Below are 27,962 nucleotides of genomic sequence, written 5' to 3'. Positions count from 1 at the left end.
GTCACTCCGTATTACGGAGAGGTATCACTGGGCCCACTCGGTAGTGCATCATCATAATGAGCTCAAAGTGACCAAGTGTCTGGTTACGGGATCATGCATTATGGTACGAGTAAAGTGACTTGCCGGCAACGAGATTGAACGAGGTATTGGGATACCGACGATCGCATCTCGGGCAAGTAACATACCGTCTGACGAAGGGAATAGTATATGGGGTTGCTTGAATCCTTGACATCGTGGTTCATCCGATGAGATCATCGAGGAGTATGTGGGAGCCAACATGGGTATCCAGATCCCGTTGTTGGTTATTGACCAGAGAGCCATCTCGGTCATGTCTGCATGTCTCCCGAACCCGTAGGGTCTACACACTTAAGGTTCGGTTACGCTAGGGTTTTATGAATATAGGTATGCAGCAAACCGAATGTTGTTCGGAGTCCCGGATGAGATCCCGGACGTCACGAGGAGTTCCGGAATGGTCCGGAGGTAAAGAATTATATATAGGAAGTGTTGTTTCGGCCATCGGGAAAGTTTCGGGGTCACCCGGTATGTACCGGGACCACCGGAAGGGTCCCGGGGGTCCACCGGGTGGGGCCACCTATACCGGAGGGCCCCGTGGGCTGAAGTGGGAGGGGAACCAGCCCCTAGTGGGCTGGTGCGCCCCCCTGGCCCCCCTGCGCCTAGGGTTGGAAACCCTAGGTGGGGGGCGCACCCCACTTGCCTTGGGGGGCACTCCACCCCCTGGCCTCTGGGCCCCTTGGGAGATTGGATCTCCCAGGGCTGCCCCCCCTGGGGGCCTATATAAAGGAGGGGGGGAGGGAGGGCAGCCGCACCCTGTGTCTTGGCGCCTCCCTCCCCCTGCTACACCTCTTCCTCCTCCCGCAACAGCTTGGCAAAGCCCTGCCGGAGTTCTGCTGCATCCACCACCACGCCGTCGTGCTGCTGGATCTTCATCAACCTCTCCTTACCCCTTGCTGGATCAAGACGGAGGAGACGTCACGCTGACCGTACATGTGTTGAACGCGGAGGTGCCATCCGTTCGGCGCTAGGATCTCCGGTGATAGGATCACGACGAGAACGACTACCTCAACCCCGTTCTCTTGAATGCTTCCGCACGCGATCTACAAAGTGGTATGTAGGTGCATCTATCTCCTATCACTCGTTGCTTAGATGAACTCATAGATGGATCTTGGTGAAACCGTAGATTTTTATTTTATTTTCTGCAACGTTCCCCAACACTAAGTCACCCACTGGGGGATTTGGACACAAGTGATTACGAGAAACCAATCATTAAGATATGATAACCCACAAGTGTAGGGGATCAATTGTAGCCTCTTTCGATAAGTAAGAGTGTCGAACCCAACGAGGAGCTAAAGGTAGAACAAATATTCCCTCAAGTTCAATCGACCACCGATACAACTCTATGCATGCTAAACATTTGCTTTACCTAGAACAAGTATGGAACTAGAAGGACTTTGTAGGTGTTGTTGGATAGGTTTGCAAGATAATAAAGAGAACGTAAATATAAACTAGGGGCAGTTTAGATAAAGAATAAATAAAGTAAATATAGCGAGTGTGGAAAAGTGGTGGTAGGAGTTGTGGAATTGTCCCTAAGCAATTGACTACCTTACTAGACCGATAGCAAGTTTTATGTGGGAGAGGCATAAGCTAACATACTTTCTCTTCTTGGATCATATGCACTTATGATTGGAACTCTAGCAAGCATCCGCAACTACTAAAGATCATTAAGGTAAAACCCAACCATAGCATTAAAGTATCAAGTCCCCTTTACCCCATATGCCACAACCCCCTTACTCGGGTTTATGCTTCTGTCACTCAAGCAACCCACTATAAGCGAATCATGAACATATTGCAACACCCTACAGAGGGAATCCCTCATGCTTGCGCAACACGGAGGGCACAATAGGACAACAACATAACCACAAGCAAATTAAACCAATCATAGCAATTCATCAATCATCGGTAGGATAATGAAAATCTACTCAGACATCATAGGATGGCAACACATCATTGGATAATAATATGAAGCATAAAGCACCATGTTCAAGTAGAGGGTACAACGGGTTGCGGGAGAGTGGGCCGCTGAATATAGATGGGGGAAGGTGATGGATATGTTGGTGAAGATGATGGAGGTGTTGGTGTAGATCGCGGTGATGATGATGGCCCCCGGCAGCGTTCCGGCACCACCGGAAGCAAGTGGGAGAGATCCCCCTTCTTCTTCTTCTTCCTTGACCTTCTCCCTAGGTGGGAGAAGGGTTTCCCCTTTGGTCCTTGGTCTCCATGGCATGGGAGGGGCGAGAGCCCCTCCGAGATTGGATCTGTCTCTCTGTCTCTCTCTGTTTCTGCGTTCTAGGATTCTGCCCTTTCACCGTTTCTTATATATCCGGAGATCCGTAACTCCGATTGGATTGAAACCTTCGCCCAGATTTTTCCGAAAATTAGCTTTCTTGCGGCAAAAGAAGAGCGACAACCGCCTTACGGGGTGCCCACGAGGGTTAGGGGCGCGCCCCCTGCCTCGTTGCCCCCTCGGGCACCGTCTCGCGTTGATTTTTTCTTCCAGAAAATCATAAATATTCCAAAAATATTCTCCATCCGTTTTCATCCCGTTTGGACTCTGTTTGATATGGGGTTTCTGCGAAACATAAAACATGCAACAAACAGGAACTAACACTGGGCACTGGATCAATATGTTAGTCCCAAAAACAGTATAAAAAGTTGCCAAAAGTATATGAAAGTTGAATAATATTGGCATGGAACAATCAAAATTTATAGATACGATGGAGACGTATCAACATCCCCAAGCTTAATTCCTGCTCGTCCTCGAGTAGGTAAATGATAAAAAGATAATTTTTGATGCGGAATGCTACCTAGCATAACCTTGATCATATATCTAATCATGGCATGAATATTAAGACACGAGTGATTCAAAGCAATAGTCTATCATTTGACATAAAAACAATAATACTTCGAGCGTACTAATAAAGCAATCATGTCTTTTCAAAACAACATGGCCAAAGAAAGTTATCCCTACAAAATCATATAGTCTGGCTATGCTCCATCTTCATCACACAAAATATTCAAATCATGCACAACCTCAATGACAAGCCAAGCAATTGTTTCATACTTTTGATGTTCTCAAACTTTTTCAACCTTCACGCAATACGTGAGCGTGAGCCACGGATATAGCACTATAGGTGGAATAGAATATGATGGTGGAGGTTGTGTGGAGAAGACAAAAAGGGAGAAAGTCTCACATCAACGCGGCTAATCAACGGCTATGGAGATGCCCATCAATTGATGTCAATGCGAGGAGTAGGGATTGCCATGCAACGGATGCACTAGAGCTATAAGTGTATGAAAGCTCAAAATAAAAACTAAGTGGGTGTGCATCCAACTTGCTTGCTCATGAAGACCTCGGGCATTTGAGGAAGCCCATCATCAGAATATACAAGCCAAGTTCTATAATGAAAATTCCCACTAGTATATGAAAATGATAACTCAAGAGACTCTCTATATGAAGAACATGGTGCTATTTGAAGCACAAGTGTGGTAAAAGGATAGTAACATTGACCCTTTTTTTATTTTTTCTTCTTCTTTTTTTCTTTTATTTTTATTTTTTTTGGGCGGGCTTCTTTGCCCCCTTTTTTATTTAGGTTTCTTTGGCCTCTTTTTTTAATGGGGCAATGCTCTATAATGATGATCATCACACTTTATTTACTTACAACTCAATATTACAACTCGATATCTAGAACAAAGATATGACTCTATATGAATGCTTCCGGTGGTGTACCGGGATGTGCAATGATCTAGCGTAGCAATGACATCAAAAAATGGACAAGCCATGAAAACATCATGCTAGCTATCTTACGATCATGCAAAGAAATATGACAATGAATGCTCAAGTCATGTATATGATGATGATGGAAGTTGCATGGCAATATATCTCGGAATGGCTATGGAAATGCCATGATAGGTAGGTATGGTGGCTGTTTTGGGGAAGATATAAGGAGGATTATGTGTGATAGAGCGTATCGTATCACGGGGTTTGGATGCACCGGCGAAGTTTGCACCAACTCTCGAGGTGAGAAAGGGCAATGCACGGTACCGAAGAGGCTAGCAATGATGGAAGGGTGAGAGTGCGTATAATCCATGCACTCAACATTAGTCTTAAAGAACTCACATACTTATTGCAAAAATCTATTAGTCATCAAAACAAAGTACTACGCGCATGCTCCTAGGGGGATAGATTGGTAGGAAAAGACCATCGCTCGTCCCCGACCGCCACTCATAAGGAAGACAATCAATAAATACCTCATGCTCCAACTTCGTTACATAACGGTTCACCATACGTGCCTGCTACGGGAATCACAAACTTCAACACAAGTATTTCTACAATCCACAACTACCCACTAGCATGACTCTAAAATCACCATCTTTATATCGCAAAACTATTGCAAGGAATCAAACATATCATATTCAGTGATCCACAAGTTTATGTAGGATTTTATGACTAACCATGTGATTGACCAATTCCTGTCATCTCCCTAAATAGATATAAGTGAAGCAATATAGTTTAATGCTTTCTACAAAAGATATGCCCACGCTCTATCAAATATAAGTGAAGCAAAATAGCATTCTACAAATGGCGGTTTTCTATGTGAAGAGAAACATGCAATCCAAACTTCAAATGACATAAGCAAAGCACATGAAGCATTCTATAAAGCCATACTCAAAAGATTTAAGTGAAGTGCAATGAGCATTATATAAATCAACCAAGGACTATCTCATACCAGCATGGTGCATAAAATAAAAGTGAAAACTAAATGCAAAAGACGCTCCAAGATTTGCACATATCGCATGAACGAAACGAATTCGAAAACATACCGATACTTGTTGAAGAAAGAGGGGATGCCTTCCGGGGCATCCCCAAGCTTAGACGCTTGAGCATCCTTGAATACTTACTTGGGGTGCCTTGGGCATCCCCAAGCTTGAGCTCTTGCCTCTCTTCCTTTTCCTCATATCGAGACCTCCTCGATCAAACACCTCATCCACACAAAACTTCAACAGAAAACTCGGTAAGATCCGTTAGTATAATAAAGCAAATCACTACTCTAGGTACTGTTGAAAACCAATTAATATTTTGTTTTTGCATTGTGTCTACTGTAATATAAATTTTCCATGGCTTAATCCACTGATAGAAATTGATAGTTTCATCAAAACAAGCAAACTATGCATCAAAAACAGAATCTGTCAAAAACAGAACAGTCTGTAGCAATCTGAACATTCACCATACTTCTGGGACCCCAAAAATTCTACCAAAATTAGGAAAAATAAAAAATTTGTGCAGAAAGACGGTGCAAAAAGTTTCAGAACCGTTTGCCATTCCAGTAAAGAACGTAAAATCACGCACTACAGCCAAAGTTTCTGTCCTGCACCGCACAAACCAACAAGCATTGTAAACATCCTAAAGGCAAACCTTGGCACATTATTTTTATAATACAATGGAATTGTACAAGGGGATAATTATTTTTGATGAAAAGTTTCTGTAATTAAGATTCACAAAGTTTCCGTGAGCATGAACAAAGTTCAAGGAGCTCTCCCACTTCAACAATGCTTGTCTCTCTCACTTTCACTTTCCTTTTTGAAAATGTTTTGGGTTCCTCTCTCTATTTATTTTTTGTTTTTAGACTATACGAAAGCACACAACAGAAATAAATGACTATTTAAAACTTCCGGGTTGTCTCCCTGGTAGCGCTTTCTTTAAAGCCATTAAGCTAGGCATATAGTGCTCAAGTAGTGAATCCACCCGGATCCCAAGGTACATCAAAGCCAATTTTAATTAACAATGATTTGTAATTTAGTAGTGAGAACAAAGTAACATATATCATGCAACAACGAAGTCTAACTCTCTTCCTATGCATTGGCATGTCATAAAAGAACAATTCATGAACACATAGTAAAGGCCAATGCATAGTATAAGCAGTTTCTTGCAATTTTATCGTATTGGAAACATGGAGAGGCGGAGATGTAGTTCTCTCTCATAATAATTGCAAGTAGGAGCAGCAAGCACATGCATATCATATTCATCAAAATCATCATGTGTAGTAGTAAAATGCAACCCATCAATATAATCCTTAATAAGCACAAACTTCTCCGATATAGTGTAGTTTGGAGAATTCAAAAAGATAATAGGACTATCATGCATGGGTGCAATAGCAACAATTTCATGTTTAACATAAGGAACTATAGCAAGTTCATCTCCATAAGCATAATTCATATTGACATCTTGGCCACAAGCATCATCAAAAGGGATATTTCAAGAGAATCAACGGGATCATAACAATCATCATAGCAATCATCCTTCGGTAAGCACGAAGGGAAATTAAACAATGTATGAGTTGAAGAGTTACTCTCATTATAAGGTGGGCATGGGTAGCTAATCCGCTCTTTCTCCTTTTGTTCTTCGCTCTCCTCCTCATCTTTCATCCAATGAGCTCACAGTTTCATCAATTTCTTCTTCCATAGACTCCTGCAAAATATTAGTCTCTTCTTGGACAGCGGAGACTTCCTCAATAAATGCATCAATATCGGCATTATATTCATAATTTTCATAGCAATATCTAAGTATAGCAAAATTTTCAGGTCTGTAAACAGCATCATCAATATTTTCACACGTTTTAAACAAAGATTCAATTCATAAGCACCCATAAAAGCAACAAATTCTTCTATTTGTTCCACATCATAGTAATCATATATACCATTAGCATAAGAAGCCAAGGTTTTATCATCATTAAATTTGCATGAAAATGGAAGGTGTGGAGCCTTCATCCTAGAGCAACAAGTATAATCATATCTCAAAGCATAGTTCCCGAGCATACCAATGCAACATATGAATTTGATCCCATAATAGTTTCCCTTTTTGTGTCAAGCGATAATCCCTAAAGTATTCACGTTGATGTAACATGTCTCCCATTACATAATTGAATGGGGTTTTCTTAGGATTATCAAAGTAGTACATAATATTTTTCACATAACCAGCATCGAATGTGTTGCGGTTGGAATCACGCATGGACAGTGCGGTTGCTTATCTTGCCCGGCTGAAGGTGGCGATGACTCGCGTTGATGCTGAACTCTGGCCTCAAGCAGAACTCTCACAAAACCTCGAGTCTCTGATGGCTCGACTAAATCAAATACCTGACCGAGTGCAAGAATGGAAGAAATCATCCGCTTGCTGCGGCGCTGACGTCGCCCTATCATTGGTCCGAGTGCACTGCAAGGACGTCATAGAAGACAAGCTGGTGGAACTCAAGGTTGTGAACACCAAAAAGCACACTTTCCAGTCCTTCATGGACACTTTCCTTGACGCCGCCACTCGCATCGCATACAACATTGACCTTGACAGTTTCTGCGATCCAACAAGTCCTTCTCCCGACGAGTGATCAAAACATTATGCCCCACCTTTATTTTCCTTGGAATGCCAAGTGATTATGTAATCGTTAAACTCTTTCAGGCTTGATGCCTGAGTACTTCTGCCTGCTGCGGTCTTGAACTTTGGCTGGGTTTATTTGAGCTTGAATTCCCTTGAATATCATGGCTTATGTTCTGGTTTTGAACTATTTCTGACTGTCTTTCAGTTCCGAGTGGACTTGATCTTCTCACCTTTGGCCGAGTGAAAGGTACATTGTACTTGTGATGGAGCTCAGGCGCGGTGTTCAATCAATGACTCACCGTGCTTGCGGATAGGTATGGTACATTGTACTTGTGACGCAGCTCAGACATGGTGTTCAATCGACACCTCATCGTCTTGGAGGATAGGGATGGTACATTGTATTTGTGGCGTAGCTCATACGTGGTGTTCAATCGACACCTCATCGTCCTTTTGGATAAAGATGGAGTGTACATTGTATTTGTGGCGTAGCTCAGACGTGGTGCTCAATTGACACCGTGTCGTCCTTGCGTATAAGGATGGAGCGTACGTTGTATTTGTGGCGTAGCTCAGAGGATATTTGTGACCTAGGCGAGTACGGGGTCGCGACTAAGTCCCCGAGTGGGAGGTTTGCTCTCCACTCAGAATGTTTTTTAACGTAGGCGATTACGGGGTCGCAGCTAAGCCCCAGAGTGGATGGATTGTTCTCCACTCAGAATGTTTTTTACCTTAGACAATCACGGGGTCGCAGCTAAGCCCCCGAGTGGGAGGATTGCTCTCCAGTTGGAATGTTTTTTAACTTAGGCGATTACGGGGTCGCAGCTAAGCCCCCGAGTGAGAGGATTGCTCTCCACTCGGAATGGTTTTTTAACTTAGGCGATTACGGGGTCGCAGCTAAGCCCCCGAGTGGGAAGATTGTTCTCCACTCGGAATGTTTTTTAACTTAGGCGATTACGGGGTCACAGCTAAGCCCCCGAGTGGGAGGATTGCTCTCCACTTGGAATGTTTTTTAACTTAGGCGATTACGGGGTCGCAGTTAAGCCTCGAGTGGGAGGATTGCTCTCCACTCGGAATGTTTTTTAACTTAGGCGATTACGGGGTCGCAACTAAGCCCCCGAGTGGGAGGATTGCTCTCCACTCGGAATGTTTTTTAACTTAGGTGATTACGGGGTCGCAGCTAAGCCCCCGAGCGGGAGGATTGCTCACCACTCGGATTTTTTTAACTTAGGCGATTACGGGGTTGCAGCTAAGCCCCCGAGTGGGAGGATTTCTCTCCACTCGAAGTGTTTTTAACTTAGGCGATTACGTGTTAGGGAGTCCGGAATTAAGGGGTCCTCGGACAGCCAGACTATATACTTTGGCCGGACTGTTGGACTATGAAGATACAAGATTGAAGACTTCGTCCCGTGTCCGGATGGGACTCTCCTTTGCGTGGAAGGCAAGCTTGGCAATTTGCATATGTAGATCTCCTTCTGTGTAACGGACTCTGTGTAACCCTAGCCCCCTTCGGTGTCTATATAAACCAGAGGCTTTAGTCCGTAGAGCAACAATCATAATCATAGGCTAGCTTCTAGGGTTTAGCCTTTACGATCTCGTGGTAGATTAATTCTTGTAATACTCATGTCATCAAGATCAATCAAGCAGGAAGTAGGGTATTACCTCCATCAAGAGGGCTCGAACCTGGGTAAACATCGTGTCCCCCACCTCCTATTACCATTAGCCTTAGACGCACAGTTCGGGACCCCCTACCCGAGATCCGCCGGTTTTGACACCGACAACGGGGTCGCAGCTAAGCCCCCGAGTGGGAGGATTGCTCTCCACTCGGAATGTTTTTTTAACTTAGGCGAATCAGGTTCGCAGCTAAGTCACCCACCGGGGGATTTGGACACAAGTGATTACGAGAAACCAATCATTAATATATGATAACCCACAAGTATAGGGGATCAATTGTAGCCTCTTTCGATAAGTAAGAGTGTCGAACCCAATGAGGAGCTAAAGGTAGAACAAATATTCCCTCAAGTTCTATCGACCACCGATACAACTCTACGCATGCTAAACGTTTGCTTTACCTAGAACAAGTATGAAACTAGAAGGACTTTGTAGGTGTTATTGGATAGGTTTGCAAGATAATAAAGAGCACGTAAATATAAACTAGGGGCTGCTTAGATAAAGAAGCAATAAAGTAAATACAGCGAGTGTGGAAAAGTGGTGGTAGGAGTTGTGGAATTGTCCCTAAGCAATTGACTACCTTACTAGACCGATAGCAAGTTTTATGTGGGAGAGGCATAAGATAACATAATTTCTCTTCTTGGATCATATGCACTTATGATTGGAACTCTAGCAAGCATCCGGAACTACTAAAGACCATTAAGGTAAAACCCAACCATAGCATTAAAGTATCAAGTCCCCTTTACCCCATACGCCACAACCCCCTTACTCGGGTTTATGCTTCTGTCACTCAAGCAACCCACTATAAGCGAATCATGAACATATTGCAACACCCTACTTCGGGAATCCCTCACGCTTGCGCGACACGGAGGGCACAATAGGACAACAACATAACCACAAGCAAATTAAACCAATCATAGCAATTCATCAATCACCGGTAGGACAATGAAAATCTACTCACACATCATAGGATGGCAACACATCATTGGATAATAATATGAAGCATAAAGCACCATGTTCAAGTAGAGGGTACAGCGAGTTGCGGGAGAGTGGACCACTGACTGTAGATGGGGGAAGGTGATGGATATGTTGCTGAAGATGATGGAGGTGTTGGTGTAGATCGCGGTGATGATGATGGCCCCCGGCGGTGTTCCGGCACCACCAGAAGCAAGGGGGAGAGAGCCCCCTTCTTCTTCTTCTTCCTTGACCTTATCCCTAGATGGTTGAAGGGTTTCCCCTCTAGTCCTTGGTATCCATGGCATGGGTGGGGCGAGAGCCCCTCCGAGATTGGATCTGTCTCTTTGTCTCTCTCTGTTTCTGCGTTCTAGGATTCTGCCCTTTCACGGTTTCTTATATATCCGGAGATCCGTAACTCCGATTGGATTGAAACCTTCGCCCAGATTTTTCTCTGAAAATTACTTTCTTCCGGAAAAATAAGAGCATTAACCGCCTTACGGGGTGCCCATGAGGGTCAGGGGCGCGCGCCCTGCATCGTGGCCCCCTCGGGCACCATCTCGCATTGATTTTTCTTCCAGAAAATCATAATTCCAAAAATATTCTCCGTCCGTTTTCATCCCATTTGGACTCCGTTTGATATGGGGTTTCTGCGAAGCATAAAACATGCAACAAACAGGAACTGGAACTGGGCACTGGATCAATATGTTAGTCCCAAAAATAGTATAAAAAGTTGCCAAAAGTATATGAAAGTTGAATAATATTGGCATGGCACAATAAAAAATTATAGATATGATGGAGATGTATCAAGATACTGTAAAAATCTTGTCTTTGGAAAACAAACTAAAGTGATTTTATTACAACTCGTCGGGTCGAGTGAGTTTAGGTATAGAAAGGACGAAGCAGCTCTGCGTTCCATGCGCGTGGCTCATCCATCTTCTTGGCAACATTGTAAATGTGATACTCTCCATTGTGAAGCACCTTGGGGATGATGAAGGGACTTTCCGAGGCCGGAGCGAGTTTGTGAGGTCGCTTCTGAACCACTCAGAGCACAAGGTCTCCTTCCTGAAATGCTCGACCTCTGATGTTGCGATCGTGGAATCGACGCAGATCTTGCTGATAGATGGTCGATCGAACCAAAGCTATCTCATGCTCTTCCTCCAGGAGATCGACTATGTCTTCGCATGCTTTCTCTGCTTCAGTTTCTGAGAACAGTTCCACTCGGGGAGCATTGTGCAGCAAGTCACTCAGAAGCACAGCCTCATCGCTGTACACCAGGAAGAAAGGGGTTCGATCAGTCGACCGGTTGGGCGTCATTCTCAGTCCCCATAGGACCGACAGCAATTCAGTCACCCAAGCTCCAGCAGCATGCTTAAGATCATGCATCAATCGAGGCTTTAACCCTTGAAGGACAAAACCATTCATTCTTTCTGCCTGTCCATTTGACTGCGGGTGTGCGATGGATGCATAGTTGACCCGAGTGCCTTGGGAAGCGCAGAACGCCTTGAACTCATCAGAATCAAAGTTGGAGCCGTTATCTGTGATGATGCTATGAGGAACTCCATATCTGAATATCAACTCTCTAATGAAACTGACGACAGTGCTTGCTCCAAGGTTTTTGATAGGCTTGGCTTCGATCCACTTGGTGAACTTGTCGACTGGTACGAGTAAATGCATGAAACCACTCGTGCCAATCTTGAAGGGCCCAACCATATCCAATCCCCAGACTGCAAACAGCAAGACAAGTGGAATAGTCTTTAGGGCAGATGCAGGCTTGTGAGACATGTTGGAGTAGAACTGGCAACCTGCGCACTTGTCGACTATATCTTTCGCCATCTCATTTGCTCGAGGCCAATAGAATCCCGCTCGGTATGCTTTGGCCACGATGGTCCGAGAGGATGCATGATGACCACAGGTCCCCGAGTGGATGTCATTCAGGATCATTCGGCCTTCTTCCGGGGTGATGCATCATTGGGCCACTCCCATGACACTCTCTCTATAAAGCTGCCCTTTCATCACGGTGAAGGCTTTCGATCGATGGACTATTTGGCGAGCCTCATCTTCATCCTCTGGGAGTTCCTTTCTAAGAATGTACGTGATGTACGGTACTGTCCAATCAGGCGTGACCACCAGGACTTCCATGATCAGGTCGACCACGGCTAGAACCTCGATCTCAGTCGGGTTGGTTGAACTTATTGGTTGCGGGGGCTCTTCCTTGAAGGAATCTTCTTGTACTGACGGGGTATGGAGATGCTCCAAGAACACATTGCTGGGAATAGGCTTCCGAGTGGAACCTATCTTCGCTAGATCATCAGCGGCTTGATTCTTGATTCGTGGGATGTGGTGGAGCTCTAATCCCTTAAACTTCTTCTCTAGCTTTCTCACTGCATTGTAGTAACCTGTCATTGTGGGACTCCTGACGTCCCATTCCTTCATTACTTGGTTAACCACTAAGTCTGAGTTGCCATAAACCATCAAGCATCGGACATCGAGTGAAATGGCCATACGCAACCCATACAATAGTGCCTCATACTCAGCTTCATTGTTCGAAGAATCAAAGTGAATCTAGAGGACATAACTGAGCTTGTCTCCTCATGGGGACACTAAGACCACTCCTGTACCAGAGCCATTTAACATCTTGGATCCATCAAAGAACATGGTCCAATGCTCCGACTGAATTTGAATCGGCTGTTGTTGTTCTGTCCACTATGCGAGGAAATCTGCAATTGCTTGGGACTTAATGGCCTTCTTTGCCTCAAATTTGATATCCAAAGGAAGAAGTTCAATCGCCCACTTTGCCACTCGACCAGTTGCATCTCTGTTATTCAGAATCTCTGACAATGGAGCATCGCTAACGACTGAAATTGAGTGATCAGAGAAATAATGTGCAACCTTCTTCGTGGTCAGGTAAATCCCATAAACAAGCTTATGATAGTGAGGATATCTCTGCTTGGATGGAGTTAAGACTTCTGAAATGTAATACACGGGGCGCTGAACTTTGAAGGCTTTGCCTTCTTCTTCCCGCTCGACCGTGAGCACTATGCTAACAACTTGTCCCATGACTGCAATGTAAAGCAGTAGAGGATCCTTGCTAACCGGAGCAGCAAGCACCGGATGGGTGGAAAGCAGGGCTTTGAGCTCCTCAAACGCTGCTTCAGCTTTGTCATTCCACTCGAACTTGTTAGATTTCTTCATCAGTCGGTAAAGAGGCAGTGCCTTTTCACCAAGGCGTGAGATGAATCGACTCAAAGCAGCCAAACAGCCAGTAAGCTTCTGAACATCATGCACACGCACTGGGCGTTGCATTTGGAGGATTGTGCCAATCTTCTCTGGGTTTGCGTCGATCCCTTGTTCGGAAATGAGAAAACCGAGTAACTTTCCGCCTGGGACTCCAAATGTGCACTTTGATGGATTAAGCTTGATATCATACCTTTTCAGGTTGGCAAAGGTTTCAGCAAGGTCAGTCAGCAGGTCGGAACCTTTGCGTGACTTAACCACTATGTCATCCATGTATGCTTCCACATTCCAGCCGATTTGAGTGAGCAGGCATTTCTGAATCATGCGCATGAATGTGGCACCAGCATTCTTGAGGCTGAAGGGCATAGTAACATAGCAAAAACACCCGAACGGGGTGATGAAAGCCGTTTTTATCTCATCGGGTTAATACAGTCGGATTTGATGGTACCCGGAATAAGCGTCCAAGAAGGATAGTTGCTCACACCCCACAGTTGAGTCGACAATCTGGTCGATGTGGGGCAGAGGAATGATCTTTTGGGCAGGCCTGATTGATGTGCTTGAAGTCAATACACATTCGAATTGATTTGTCTTTCTTGGGAACCATAACAACATTGGCGAGCCACTCGGAGTGGTAAATCTCACGTATGAACTCAGCTGCTAGGAGCTGAGCCACCTCCTCACCAATGGCCTTTCTCTTCTCCGTGGCGGACCGACGGAGATGCTCCTTTACAGGTTTAACTTTTGGGCCGACTCGCAAACGGTGCTCAGCCAGCTCCCTGGGTACACCCGGCATGTCAGATGGCTTCCAAGCAAAGATGTACCAGTTCTCACGGAGGAACTAGATGAGCGCTTCTTCCTATTTGCTGTTGAGTGTCGTCGAGATATGGGTCGGAGCAGCATTGGGGTCGGTCAGGTGAATGTGAACTGGCTTGGTCTCGCCAGCCAACTGAAATGCAGACCCCGAGGCAGGCCTCTTAGCACGCAACAAATCACTCGGATCTGCAGTCTTCTGGTATTCTTGAAACTCTACTACCGCCATATGCTCATCTGCTATCTTTGCCCCATCTTGAAGACAATCTTCTGCTCTCTGACGGTTACCGGAAACCGTTATTATGCCTCTGGGGTCAGGCATCTTCATCTTGAGATATACATAGCATGGTAGAGCCATAAAGCTAGCATAAGCAGGTCTGCCCAGAATGGCATGATATGCAGTCTTGAAATCCACAACCTCAAACGTCAACTTCTCCTTGCAGAAATTCTTCTCATCGCCGAAAACCACGTTGAGAGTGATCTGGCCGAGTGATTCGGCTTTCTTTCCTGGGATGATTCCATGGAACCACATGTTGCTCTCGCTGAGTTTGGACATCGGAATGCCCATTCCTTTGAGGGCCTCGACATACAGAATATTCACGCCACTGCCACCATCCATCAGGACCTTAGTCAGTCGGGTGCCCCCCACGACTGGGTCGACCACCAGCACCTGCCGCCCAGGGGTAGCTACGCGTGCCGGCTGGTCGGACTGGTCAAATGTAATGGGTTTTTTTTATCACTTCAGATACCTTGGTGTTGCCAGAGCAACCATGTTCACCTCTCTATTAATGACCTTCAGTCGACTTTTGCTCTCAATATCGGCAAAAATCACTAAGGTGGCATTGACATTGGGGTAACCATCGTCATCATCCTTATCCTCTTCTTCCTTCTCAGGCTCTTTGTCCTTATCACTAGGTTTACTTTCTCGGAAGCTCTGGATTAGGAGTCGACATTGTCGAGTGGTATGCTTGGTGAGAATCAGGTTCCCCTCCTCATCCTTCTTGGTATGAATATGACACGGCAAATCCATCACGTCATTTCGCTCCCGATTCTTCACTTTCTTGGGGGTCCAAGGCCCTTTGGATTTCCCTTTGAACTTTCCTTGATTCAACACTGCTGCCTCAGCCTTTCGCTTCTGCTTCCGACTGGAATTTCCTCCTCCGGTGTCCTGGACGACTGTTTTGTGCTTGCCACTCCTGAGTCAGTCTTCCTCTTCGCCGTTAGCATATTTGGTGGCAATCTCCATCATCTGAGTCAATGACATGTCTCCAGTCTGACCGAACTTCAGATTGATCTCTCTATAGCGAACGCCTTCCTTGAAGGCACAAACAGCTTGGTGATCTGACCCATTCTCCATTGTGTGGTGCAGAGTGATCCATCTCTGGATATAGTCTCTCAAGGTTTCATTCGGTTTCTGCACACAATGCTGCACCTCCGGTAGACTAGCGGGTCTCTTGTAGGTGCCCTCAAATGTTCTGGTGAACACTCAGGCTAACTCATCCCAACTCAAAATGCTCCCAGGGGCCAACTGATTCAACCAAGCTCTGGCAGAACCTTCAAGCATCAGAGGAAGGTGCGTCATGGCCACCTCATCGCTGCCGCCACCAATGTGCATAGCCACTCGGTAGTCTTCAAGCCAAGTATCGGGCTTCGACTCTCCTGTGAACTTACTGACACCAGTCGCCAGTCTGAAATTATGTGGGATCTCAGCAGCTCTGATGGCCCTTCCAAAACACTCGGGGCCGGAAACGTGGACTCTGCCTCCACTGGGTCTGTCCCGATCCAGCTCTTCTTTGTATGCTCTGTTCCGGTCGACCAAACCCTGCACAAGGATGGACCTTGCATCGAAGCCGGGCTCTCTAGGGTCGACTGGAACTCTGCGGTCGTTCCCATACGGACGCCTGTCGTCATTGCGCCGAGGCACGTATGACCCGTCCCTCGGAAGGGCCGAAGGCGGTCGACGATAGTTGTCGCGGGCGTATTCACGATCATATTCTCCATGAGCTCTTCCTAGGTACCGATCCTGGCGGTGATCATGACCTCCATGCCGCAAAGGGGACCCAAGACTGTGAGCCGACTGACCGGTATCTGCTCTCACTGATCTGCTGTGGATTCTGTTCTGCGACTGGGACACAATGGAGTTCTGGTCTCCCGCTGCTCGAAGCAACGCTCTAATCTGTTCCAAGCCTCTCCCAGCCTCTAAATGAGACGGCTGAATGGACTCTGCAATACACGCAACGGCTGCCAAATTCTGAATCGGTGTACGGAATACCTGAGTTTCCGGTGGAAACAATTGTCGTGGATGCCGACTGGACTCGGGGATCAGTCGACGGGCACGCTTGTCGAGAGAATTTTGGAGATTCTCCAGACGGGTGCGCTCAGCCAGAGTGGCCAGGCGCACCGCCTCCAAGGCCCAAGCCTCGGTGGTTTCCCCTATAATGGGGGTCTGGAGAACCTCCATGTTGCGGTGATGCAGCTCCTCCCTCTGCTGCGAGCTGAGAGGTTGGGGTTGGTACTCTTCATGGTCAAGTGACGGGCCAGCGCTTCTGCCGCCGTCGCTGCTACGATGAAATCCAGGCGGACCGCAATGGGTGTCGACCATGAGGACCTCTGCCGCGGGGTCACAACTCCTGCCTCAGAGAAGATATCTGCGAAATCAGTCGATAGGTCGACCAATCTGTGAGAAAACATGTCGGGCTCAACCGCTGCGACCTAGGGGGTGAAGGCCTGACGAGCCACCGCATGTCTCACCCACCGTTGGAGCCGCGAATGCCCAGACCGCTTGCGGTGGCGTCTAGCGGAGCGAGACAACGACGCGACGACCGACTGGTACAGGGAAGACGGCTGCCGAAGGAGGACGCCACAGGCACTCGCATGGTAGTGCGATGAACCACGAGCTGGGAGAGCCTCGACATCGAGGGAAGCCTCCTGGAGCCAGGTGGAGTCGTCGACGACGAAAGTGAGCGCACCGAGTCAGAACTCGCGGCCCATGACCAAACCGCCGCCGGAAACCATGCTAATGAAGATCGAAAAAAATGCAACCTCGCCGGAAGTCGCTAAGATGCTTTGCCCCACGGTGGGTGCCAACCGTCGTGGTACTAAGTCTGACAGTAAGTATAGGGGGTATGAATGAGGAGGCAAGGTCCTAGCTACGGCAAGATTGTACGCAAGTGTTTACGAGTTCAGGCCCCTCTCGGAGGAGGTAAAAGCCCTACGTTTCGGTGCCCGGAGGCGGTCGACTGGATTATATGAGTGTGCGTTACAGGGGGTGCGAACCCTTGTGCCAGAGGAGGGCGGTGGCTTATATAGAGTGCGCCAGGATCCCGAGCATCCCCCGTTACCAAGAGTTCAATGTACATAAAGAGGAGACTTTACTGATAACGCCAGCCATAAAGGACTTTTAATGATCTTAAAGACTAAAGAGTGAACGCCTGACCATTGCAGTTCTGGTCGACTCCTGGTCTTCAGTAGGTCGAGTGGTTGACTGATTGTGTGACAACAACAAGGAGGGGTACCCGAGTGGTTGATTGGTCGAGTGGATTGCACTCGACGCCTTTGTTGAGCACTCCTTGTTGTCTCTTGGGTTTGTTTTCTTCTAGGGTAATGGCCTTGGGTAGGACGTATAGGTTAGGCCTATGACCCTACCCCAGGTCTATATCATCATCAAGAGGTGCTTAGTTTTTGGTTCAATCTTGTGGTGTCCTCACTCAGTGACAAAAGGGGTAGCGAGGCACGTATTGTATTGTTGCCATCCAGGATAAAAAGATGGGTTTTATATGATATTTCTTGTGTTTACCCATCTACATAATGTCATCTTACTTAAAGCATTACTCCATTCTTATGAACTTAATACTCTAGATGCATGTTGGATAACGGTCGATGTGTGGAGTAATAGTAGTAGATGCAGAATCGTTTCGGTCTACTTGTCATGGACATGATGCCTATATTCATGATCATTGCCTTAGATATCGTCATAACTATGCGCTTTTCTATCAATTGCTCGACAGTAATTTGTTTACCCAACATATGTTTTCTTTTAAGAGAGAAGCATCTAGTGAAACCTATGGTCCCCGGGTCTATTTTCCATCATATATTTTTAGATCCATAAACCAAAAAACCCAAAAATACTTTGCTGGACTTTATCTATATTTAGTTTAGTTTGCTCTTTTATTTATCTTTTATACTTATCTCTATTAGATCTCACTCTTGTTCATGTCCGTGAAGGGATTGACAACCCCTTTTTCACGTTGTGTGCAAGTGTTTGTTAGTTTGTGCAGGTGCATATTTGGGGACTTGCTTGTGCCTCTTACTGGATTGATACCTTGGTTCTTAACTGAGGAAATACTTATCTCTACTTTGCTGCGTCACCCTTTCCTCTTCAAGGGAAAATCAACGCAAGCTCAAGAAGTAGCAGGAAGAATTTCTGGCGCTGTTGGCGGGGAGGTTCTACATCAAGCCTACCAAGTACCTATCATAAACTCTCATCTCTTGCACATACATTATTTGCCATTTGCCTCTCATTTGCCTCTCCCCCACTTCTAAAATGCTTTCAGAAAAACATAAAAATATTTGCCTTTTTATTCGCCTTCTTTCCGTATGCCTTTTTGCTCGTTTGATATCTTTGCTTGTATTGCTATCTGCCTTCTATTTGCTTGCATCTTTGCTTGCTAAAAATCTATTGATATGGATCCACTTAAAGTTTTCTACTTGGATCATCTTCGATACATATGTGCTCGTGCTGAAACCCAAACTAGTTTAGTTGAGGAAAAATCATTAGATGAGCATGCTCATTTTGTGTGTCACCGTTTGTCTCAAAAAGGGGCACTCTTGTGGAATCAAATAAATTGTTTGCTGCTTGGAATCTATGTGAAATTTATGATTTTACTTGTTGCTCGGATAACCCTAAAAAACACCTTCCCTACCTATGTGGGTTTAATGATAATGAAATCCTATCTTCTTATGCCAAAGGTGTTTATAGTTACTATGATATTGAACAAATTGAAGAATTTGTCGCTTTTAAGGGTGCTTATGAAGTTGCTTCTTTGATTGAAAAGTATGATATTACTCTGTACAAATCTGAAAATTTTGACATACTTAAATATTGCTATGGAAACTATGCTTCTAATGCCTATGTTAAACAATTTATTGAGAGAATGTCCACTGCTTTGGAAGAAAATAATGATATGCATGAATATATAGATAATTATGATTCCGTTGATTTGATTGAAATATTCCCCCTTGATGAACATGATGCTTTCTATTCTTATGGCCATGATGACAATTTTAATTATGCTTATGCAGATGAACTTGCTATAATTCCTTATGTTAAACATGAAATTATTGCTATTGCACCCACACTTGATAGTTCCTTCAATGAAAAGCATGATTGTAATGATGTTATTATAAATTCTATTAATGTCAATTGTGCTAATAATATGCAAAACCCTAAGCTTGGGGATGCTAATTTTGCTATGTCCACTACTCATTGCAATGATCATGATTGGAGCGATAATGCTTTTTATGATCTTGAAAATTTATTTAAGCCTCATGATGAATATGTTTGTGATAATATTGAAAGTGGGTTTGGAAGAGTGTCGACTATAGGTAATAATAATCCCACTATTTTGGAAGAGTGTCAACTTTGCATGCATGTCGATCATCAAGAGAAAAATTCATGTGATAGCTATATTGTTGAATTCGATTATGATCCTACATGTAATTATTATGAAAGAGGAAAATATGGTTGTAGAAATTTTCATGTTACTAAATTACCTCTCGTTATGTCGAGATTGCTATTGTTTTTTTCTTCTTCCTTGCATATGCTAGTTTTTGTTTGTCTTGATAAATCTTTTCCCTATAAAATGCCTATGCATAGGAAGTATGTTAGACTTAAACCTGGTTTTCACAAGTTACATGATGCTCTCTTTGTGCTTCAATTTCTTGTCTTTCAGGTGAGCATCATCAAAATTATCAATGCCTAGATAAAAGGCTTTAAAGAATAGCGCTTGTTGGGAGACAACCCAATATTTTACTTTTCTGTTTTTTATGAGATTACACATTATTAATTCTGTAGTACTTTTGGTTTGGTGTTTCAATTAGTGTTTGAGCCAAGTAAGACCTTTGGGATGGTGTATGGTGATAGTTGATTTGATCTTGCTGAATAAACAGAAACTTTTGCGTCCGGTAGAAGAATTATTTAAATTCACTGAAGTGTGATAAAATTCTGTGTTTTTACACAAGATTAATATACAAATCGCCTAGGTTTTCCTAATTCTTCAGAATTTTTAGAGTTTTAAAAGTATACTAAGTTTCCAGATTACTACAGACAGTTCTGTTTTTGACAGATTATGTTTTCTATGTGTTGTTTGCTTATTTTGATGAATCTATGGGTAGTACAGGGGGTATGAAACATGGAGAAATTGGAATACAATAGATATTGCACCAATATAAATTAAGAATGAGCTCACAACAGTACCTAAAGTGGTGATTTATTTTATTATACTAATGAATCTTACGAGTTTTCTGTTGAGTTTTCTGTTGTGAAGTTTTCAAGTTTTGGGTAAAGATTTGATGGATAACGGAATAAGGAGTGACAAGAGCCTAAGCTTGGGGATGCCCAGGGCACCCCAAGGTAATACTCATGGACAACCATGATGGAAATATGCTCTCGAGGCAATAATAAAGTTGTTATTATTATATTTCCTTATTCATGATAAAGGTTTATTATTCATGCTAGAATTGTATTGATCGGAAACTTAAATACATGTGTGGATACATAAACAAATACCATGTCCCTAGTAAGCCTCTACTAGACTAGCTCATTGATCAAAGATGGTTAAGGTTCCCTAACCATGGACATGTGTTGTCACTTGATAACGAGATCACATGATTAGGAGAATGATGTGATGGACAAGACCCATCCGTTAGCTCAGCATATGATCATTCAGTTTATTGTTACTGCTTTCTTAATGATAAATACATATTCCTTCGACTATGGTTTCATGCAACTCCCGGATACCAGAGGAATACCTTGTGTGCTATCAAATGTCACAACATAACTGGGTGATCATAAAGATGCATACAGGTATCTCCGAAGGCGTCTATTGAGTTGGTATGGATCGATATTGGGATTTGTCACTCCGTGTATCAGAGAGGTATCTCTGGGCCCTCTCGATAATATAGATCACAAGAAGCTTGCAAGCAAAGTGACTAAGCAGTTAGTTACGAGATGATGTATTACAGAACAAGTAAAGGGACTTGCCAACAACGAGCTTGAACTACGTATGAAGATACCGACGATCGAATCTCGGGCAAGTAACATACCGATAGACAAGGGGAATTACGTATGTTGTCATAAAGGTTCGATCGATAAAGATCTTCGTAGAATATGTAGGAACCAATGTGGGCATCCAGGTCCCGCTATTGGTTATTGACCGGAGAGGCGTCTCGGTCATGTCTACATCATTCTCGAATCCGTAGGGTCCGCACGCTTAACATTCGTTCACGATATAGTATTATATGAGTTATGTGATTTGGTGACCGAATGTTGTTCGGAGTCCCGGATGAGATCACAGACACGACGAGGAGCTACGGAATGGTACATAGGTAAAGATTGATATATAGGATGATGCTATTTGGTCACCGGAAAGGTTTCAGAATGTATCGGGTAGTCATCGGATCACCGGAAGGGGTTCCGGGAGGCCCCAGGAGGTTATTGGGCCATATGGGCCAAAAGAGGGGAGCACACCAGCCCACAAGGGGCTGGTGCACCCCACCTCTAGGCCGCTTACCCTAAGGAAGGAAAGGGTGAGGGCTAGCCCCTCCTGCCTTCCCTCCACCTAAGAGAAAGGAAGGGGGGGGCGCCACCCCCTCCTGCCTTCCCCAAGCGCGCCTAAGAAGGAAGGGGAGCATGGCCAGGGCAGGCGCCCAAGGTGTCCGCCGGCCCCTTGGGGGAATCCTAGGCTGTCCCCCTCCCCCAACCTATATATATGTCTGGAGGGAGAGGGGCAACACACACCATGATCCCCAAGCCGTGTGCGGCGCCCCTCTCCCTCTAGTTCATCCTCGGTCATATTTTCGTAGTGCTCGACGAAGCCCTACGGAGGTAGTTGCATCACCACAGTCACCATGCCGTCCTGCTGCCGGAACTCATCTACTACTTCGCCCGTCTTGCTAGATCAAGAAGGTGAGGACGTCATCGAGCTGAACCTATGCCGAACGCGGATGTGTCGTACGTTCGATACTTGATCGGGCGGATCGCGAATGTGTATGACTACATCAACCACGTTGATAAATGCTTCCGCTTAACGGTCAACGAGGGTACATAGACACACTCTCCCCTATCGTAGCTACGCATCTCCATGGATAGATCTTGCCTGTGCATAGAATTTATTTGTTTTCCATGCAACGTTCCCCAACGGTGTTATCAGAGCCAGGTCTATGCGTAGATGATATGCATGAGTAGAACACAAAGAAGTTTTGGGCGGTTATGGTCATACTGCTTACCACCAAGGTCTTATTTTGATTCGGCGATATTGTGGGATGAAGCGGCCCGGACCAACCTTACATGTCCATGCACATGAGACATGTTCCACCGACTGACATGCAACTTGTTTTGCATAAAGGTGGTTGGCGGGTGTTTGTTTCTCCTAATTTAGTTGAGTCAAATTTGACTATGGCCGGTCCTTGAAGAACGTTAAAACAACAAACTTGATAATCACTGTTGTGGTTTTGCGTAGGTAAGAACGGTTCTTGCTAGTTGCCCATAGCAGCCACGTAAAACTTGCAACAACAAAGTAGAGGACTTGTTTTTGCTGGGTACGTTGTGATGTGATGTGGTCAAGACGTGATGTAATATATGTGTGATGTGATGTGGTCAAGACGTGATGTAATATATGTTGTTGTATGAGATGATCATGTTTTGTAGTATCAACAACCGGCAGGAGCCTTGGGTTTGTCTCTTAATTACTATATGAAATGCAAGCACCATGTAATTGCTTTACTTTATCGCTATGTGTTGGCAATAGTTGGCGAGACAACCCCGATGGAATGATGGAGATCAAGGTGTCGAGACGATGATGATGGAGATCATGACGATGCTTTGAAGATGGAGATTAAAAGCACAAGATGATGATGGCCATATCATGTCACATATTTTGGTTGCATGTGATGTTTATCCTTTATGCATCTTATTTTTCTTAGAATGATGGTAGCATTATCAAATGATCCCTTCACTAAATTTCAAGATAAAAGTGTTCTCCTTGAGTATGCATGGTTGCCAAAATTCATCGTTTTGAAGCACCTCGTGATGATCGGGTGTGATAGAATCTATGTTCACATGCAATGGGTGTAAGATAGTTTTGCACATGCAGAATACTTGGGTTAAACTTGACGAGCCTAGCATGTACATACATGGTCTCAGAACACTGGAGACCAAAAGGTCGAACGTGAGTCATATAGTAGATATGATAAACATAGATATCTTCACCATTGATGACTACCCCATCTCCCGTGATGATCGGACATGGGTTAGTTGATTTGGATCATGTATCACTTAGATAACTTGAGGGATGTTAATTTAAGTGGGAGTTCATTAACAATTTGATTAATTGAACTTAATTTATCATGAACTTAGTCTTAATAGTTTTTGCATATCTATGTTGTAGATCAATGGCCCGTGCTACCGTTCCCCTGAATTTTTATGCGTTCCTACAGAGAGCTAAGTTGAAAAATGATGGTAGCAACTACACTGACTGGGTCCATAACTTGAGGATTATCCTCATTGTTGCACAGAAGAATTATGTCCTTGATGCATCGCTAGGTGACAGACCTACTGCAGGAGCTACTGCAGATATTATGAACGTCTGGCAGGCTCGATCTGATGACTACTCAGTAGTTCAGTGTGCCATGCTTTATGTCTTAGAACCGGGACTTCAAAGACTTTTTGAACACCATAGAGCATAGGAGATTTTCCAAGAGCTAAAGTTGATATTTCAAGCTAATGAACGGGTTGAGAGATATGAAGTCTCCAACAAGTTCTATAGCTGCAAGATGGAGGAAACCAATTCTGTCAGTGAACACATACTCAAAATGTCTGGGTATCATAACCACTTGACTCAGCTAGGAATTGATCTTCCAGTTGAACGTGTTATTGGCAGAGTTCTTCAGTCACTGCCACTAAGCTACAAAGGCTTCGTGATGAACTATAATATGCAAGGGATGACAAAAATGATTCTCGAGCTCTTCGCAATGCTTAAGGCCGCGGAGGTAGAAATCAAGAAGGAGCATCAAGTGTTGATGGTTAACAAGGCCACTAGTATCAAGAAAAAGGGAAAGGGAAAGAAAGGGAACTTCAAAAAGAATGGCAAGCAAGCTGCCGCTCTAGTGAAGAAACCCAAATCTAGAACCAAGCCTGAAATCGAGTGCTTCTATTGCAAAGGGAATGGTCACTAGAAGCAGAACTGCCCCAAATACTTGGCGGATAAGAAGGATGGGAAAGTGAACAAAGGTATATTTGATATACATGTTATTGATGTGTACCTTACTAATGCTCGTAGTAGCGTATGGGTATTTTATACTAGTTTGGTTGCTCATATTTGTAACTCGAAACAGGAGTTGCAGAATAAACGAAGATTGGCTAAGGATGAGGTGACGATGCGCGTCGGGAATGGTTCCAAGGTCGATGTGATCGCCGTCGGTACGCTACCTCTACATCTACATTCGGGATTAGTTTTGGGCCTCAATAATTGTTATTTGGTGCCAACGTTGAGCATGAGCATTATATCTGGATCTTGTTTATTGCGAGAAGGTTATTCATTTTAAGTCAGAGAATAATGGTTATTCTATTTATATGAGTAGTATCTTTTATGGTCATGCACCTTTGATGAATGGTCTATTCTTGTTGAATATCGATCGTAGTGATACACACATTCGTATTGATGCTAAAATATGCAAAGTTGATAATGATAGTGCAACAGACTTGTGGCACTGTCGTTTAGGTCATATTGGTGTAAAGCGTATGAAGAAACTCCATGCGGATGGACTTTTGGAATCACTTGATTATGAATCATTTGATACTTGTGAACCATGCCTAAGTGGCAAGATGACTAAAACTCCGTTCTCCGTAACAATGGAGCGAGCTAATGACTTATCGGAAATAATACATACCAATGTATGCTGTCCAATGAGTACTGAAGCACATGGCGGGTATCATTATTTTCTGACATTCGCATATGATTTGAGTAGGTATGCTTATATCTACTTGATGAAACACAAGTCTGAAACATTTGAAAAGTTCAAAGAATTTCAGAGTGAAGTGGAGAATCATCGTAACAAGAAAATAAAGTTTCTATGATCTGATCATGGAGGCGAATATTTGAGTTACGAGTTTGGCCTTCATTTAAAATAATGGGGAATTATTTCACAACTCACGCCACCCTGAACACCACAACGTAATGGTGTGTCCGAACGTCGTAACTGTACTTTATTAGATTTGGTGCATTCTATGATGTCTCTTACTAATTTTCCTTTATAATTTTGGGGTTATGCATTAGAGACAGCCGCATTCACGTTAAATAGTACATTGTCTAAATCCGTTGAGATGACATCGTATGAACTATGGTTTGGCAAGAAACGTATGCTGTCATTTCTTAAAGTTTGGGGATGCGACGGTTATGTCAAAAGGCTTCAGCCTGATAAGCTCGAACCCAAATCAGAGAATTGCGTCTTCATAGGATACCCTAAGGAAACTATTGGGTACACCTTCTACCACAGATGCGAAGGCAAGATCTTTGTTGCCAAGAATGGGTCCTTTCTAGAGAAGAAGTTTCTCTCAAAAGAAGTAAGTGGGAGGAAAGTAGAACTTGATGAGGTAATTGTACCTCCTCTCAAATTGGAAAGTAGCACATCAGATAAAACCGTTCCCGTGATGCCTACACCAACTAGAGAGGAAGCTAATGATAATGATCATGAAACTTCGGATCAAGTTACTACTAAACCTCGTAGGCTGACAAGAACACGTTTCGCACCAGAGTGTGCTACTTCTTGAGCTTGCATTGGTTTTTCCCTTGAAGAGAAAAGGGTGATGCAACATAGTAGAGATAAGTATTTCCCTCAATTAAGAACCAAGTTATCAATCCAGTAGGAGAAACGCGCAAGTCCCCAATAGATGTACCTACACAAACAATCAAACACTTGCACCCAACGCGATAAAGGGGTTGTCAATCCCTTCACGGTCACTTGCAAAGGTGACAACTAACAGAGATAAATAAAAATAAACAAAAGATAAAATATTTTTGGGTTTTCTGGTTTATAGATCTGAAAATAAAAGATTGCAAAATAGTACACTAGAAACTAATATGATGGAAAATAGTAGATCGGAAACTAATATGATGGAAAATAGACCCGGGTGGCATAGGTTTCACTAGAGGCTTCTCTCATGAAGGCAAATAATACGGTGGGGGAAGAAATTACTGTCGAGAAATTGATAGAAAAGTGCAAAGTTATGACGATATCCAAGGCAATGATTATGAAATATAGGCATCACGTTTGTGTCAGGTAGACCGACTCCTGCCTGCATGTACTACTATTACTCCACACATCGACTGCTATCCAGCATGCATCTAGAGTATTAAGTTCATAAAGAATGGAGTAACACCTTAAGTAAGATGATATGATGTATAGGAATTAACTCAAGTATGATGAAAACCCCATCTTTTTATCCTCTTTGGCAATAATTCAATACGTGTCTCGCTACCCCTACTTTGTCATTGGTTGAAATCACGCAAGATTGAACCCAAAGCTAAGCACCTCTCCATTGCAAGAAAAACCAATCTAGTTGGCCAAACCAAACCGATAATTCAAAGAGAAATACAAGGATATAAAATCATGCATATAAGAATTTAGCAACGATTCAAATAATATTCATAGATAAGCTGATCATAAATCCACAATTCATCAGATCTCGACAAACACACCGCAAAAGAAGATTACATCGGATAGTTATCCAAGAACATCGAGGAGAACATGGTACTGAGAATCAAAGAGAGAGCATAAGCCATCTAGCTACTTGCTATGGACCCGTAAGTCTGAGGTAAACTACTCACGCTTCATCGGAAGGGCAATAGAATTGATGTAGATGCCCTCCGTGATCGAATCCCCCTCCGGCTGGTTGTCAAAAAAGGCCCCAAGATGGGATCTCACGGGAATAGAAGGTTGCGACAGTGGAAAAGTGTTTTTGTGGATGCTTCTGAGGGTTTTGGAATATATCTGAATACATAGGGGGAAGATCTAGGTCAGGGAGTCACCGAGGGGCCCACAAGGTAGGGGGGCGCCTCCCTAGAACTACTACAAAAAGGGCAATAGATGGAATGGCCACTAATGGCGCACCTGTCATGTGGTGCGCCACTACTATATAGCAGTGGCGCACCATGTGCAGGTGCGCCATTAGTGTGGAAGACACTAATGGCGCACCATGCACCCACACTAATGGCGCACCATGCACACGGTGCGCCACTAGTTTAATTTAGTAATGGCGCACTGTGCCACTGTCGGTGTCAAAACCGGCGGATCTCGGGTAGGGGGTCCCGAACTGTGCGTCTAGGCGGATGGTAATAGGAGACAAGGGACACGATGTTTTTACCCATGTTCGGGCCCTCTCGATGGAGGTAAAACCCTACTCCTGCTTGATTAATATTGATGATATGGGTAGTACAAGAGTGGATCTACCACGAGATCAGAGAGGCTAAACCCTAGAAGCTAGACTATGATATGATTGTTGTTCGTCCTACGGACTAAAAACTCTTCGGTTTATATAGACACCGGAGAGGGCTAGGGTTACACAGAGTCGGTTACA

Source organism: Triticum aestivum, chromosome 5B (assembly GCF_018294505.1).
Source record: "Triticum aestivum cultivar Chinese Spring chromosome 5B, IWGSC CS RefSeq v2.1, whole genome shotgun sequence".
Taxonomy (NCBI): domain Eukaryota; kingdom Viridiplantae; phylum Streptophyta; class Magnoliopsida; order Poales; family Poaceae; genus Triticum; species Triticum aestivum.
The sequence above is the reverse complement of the archived record's forward strand: the minus strand, read 5'-3'. Positions refer to the sequence as shown.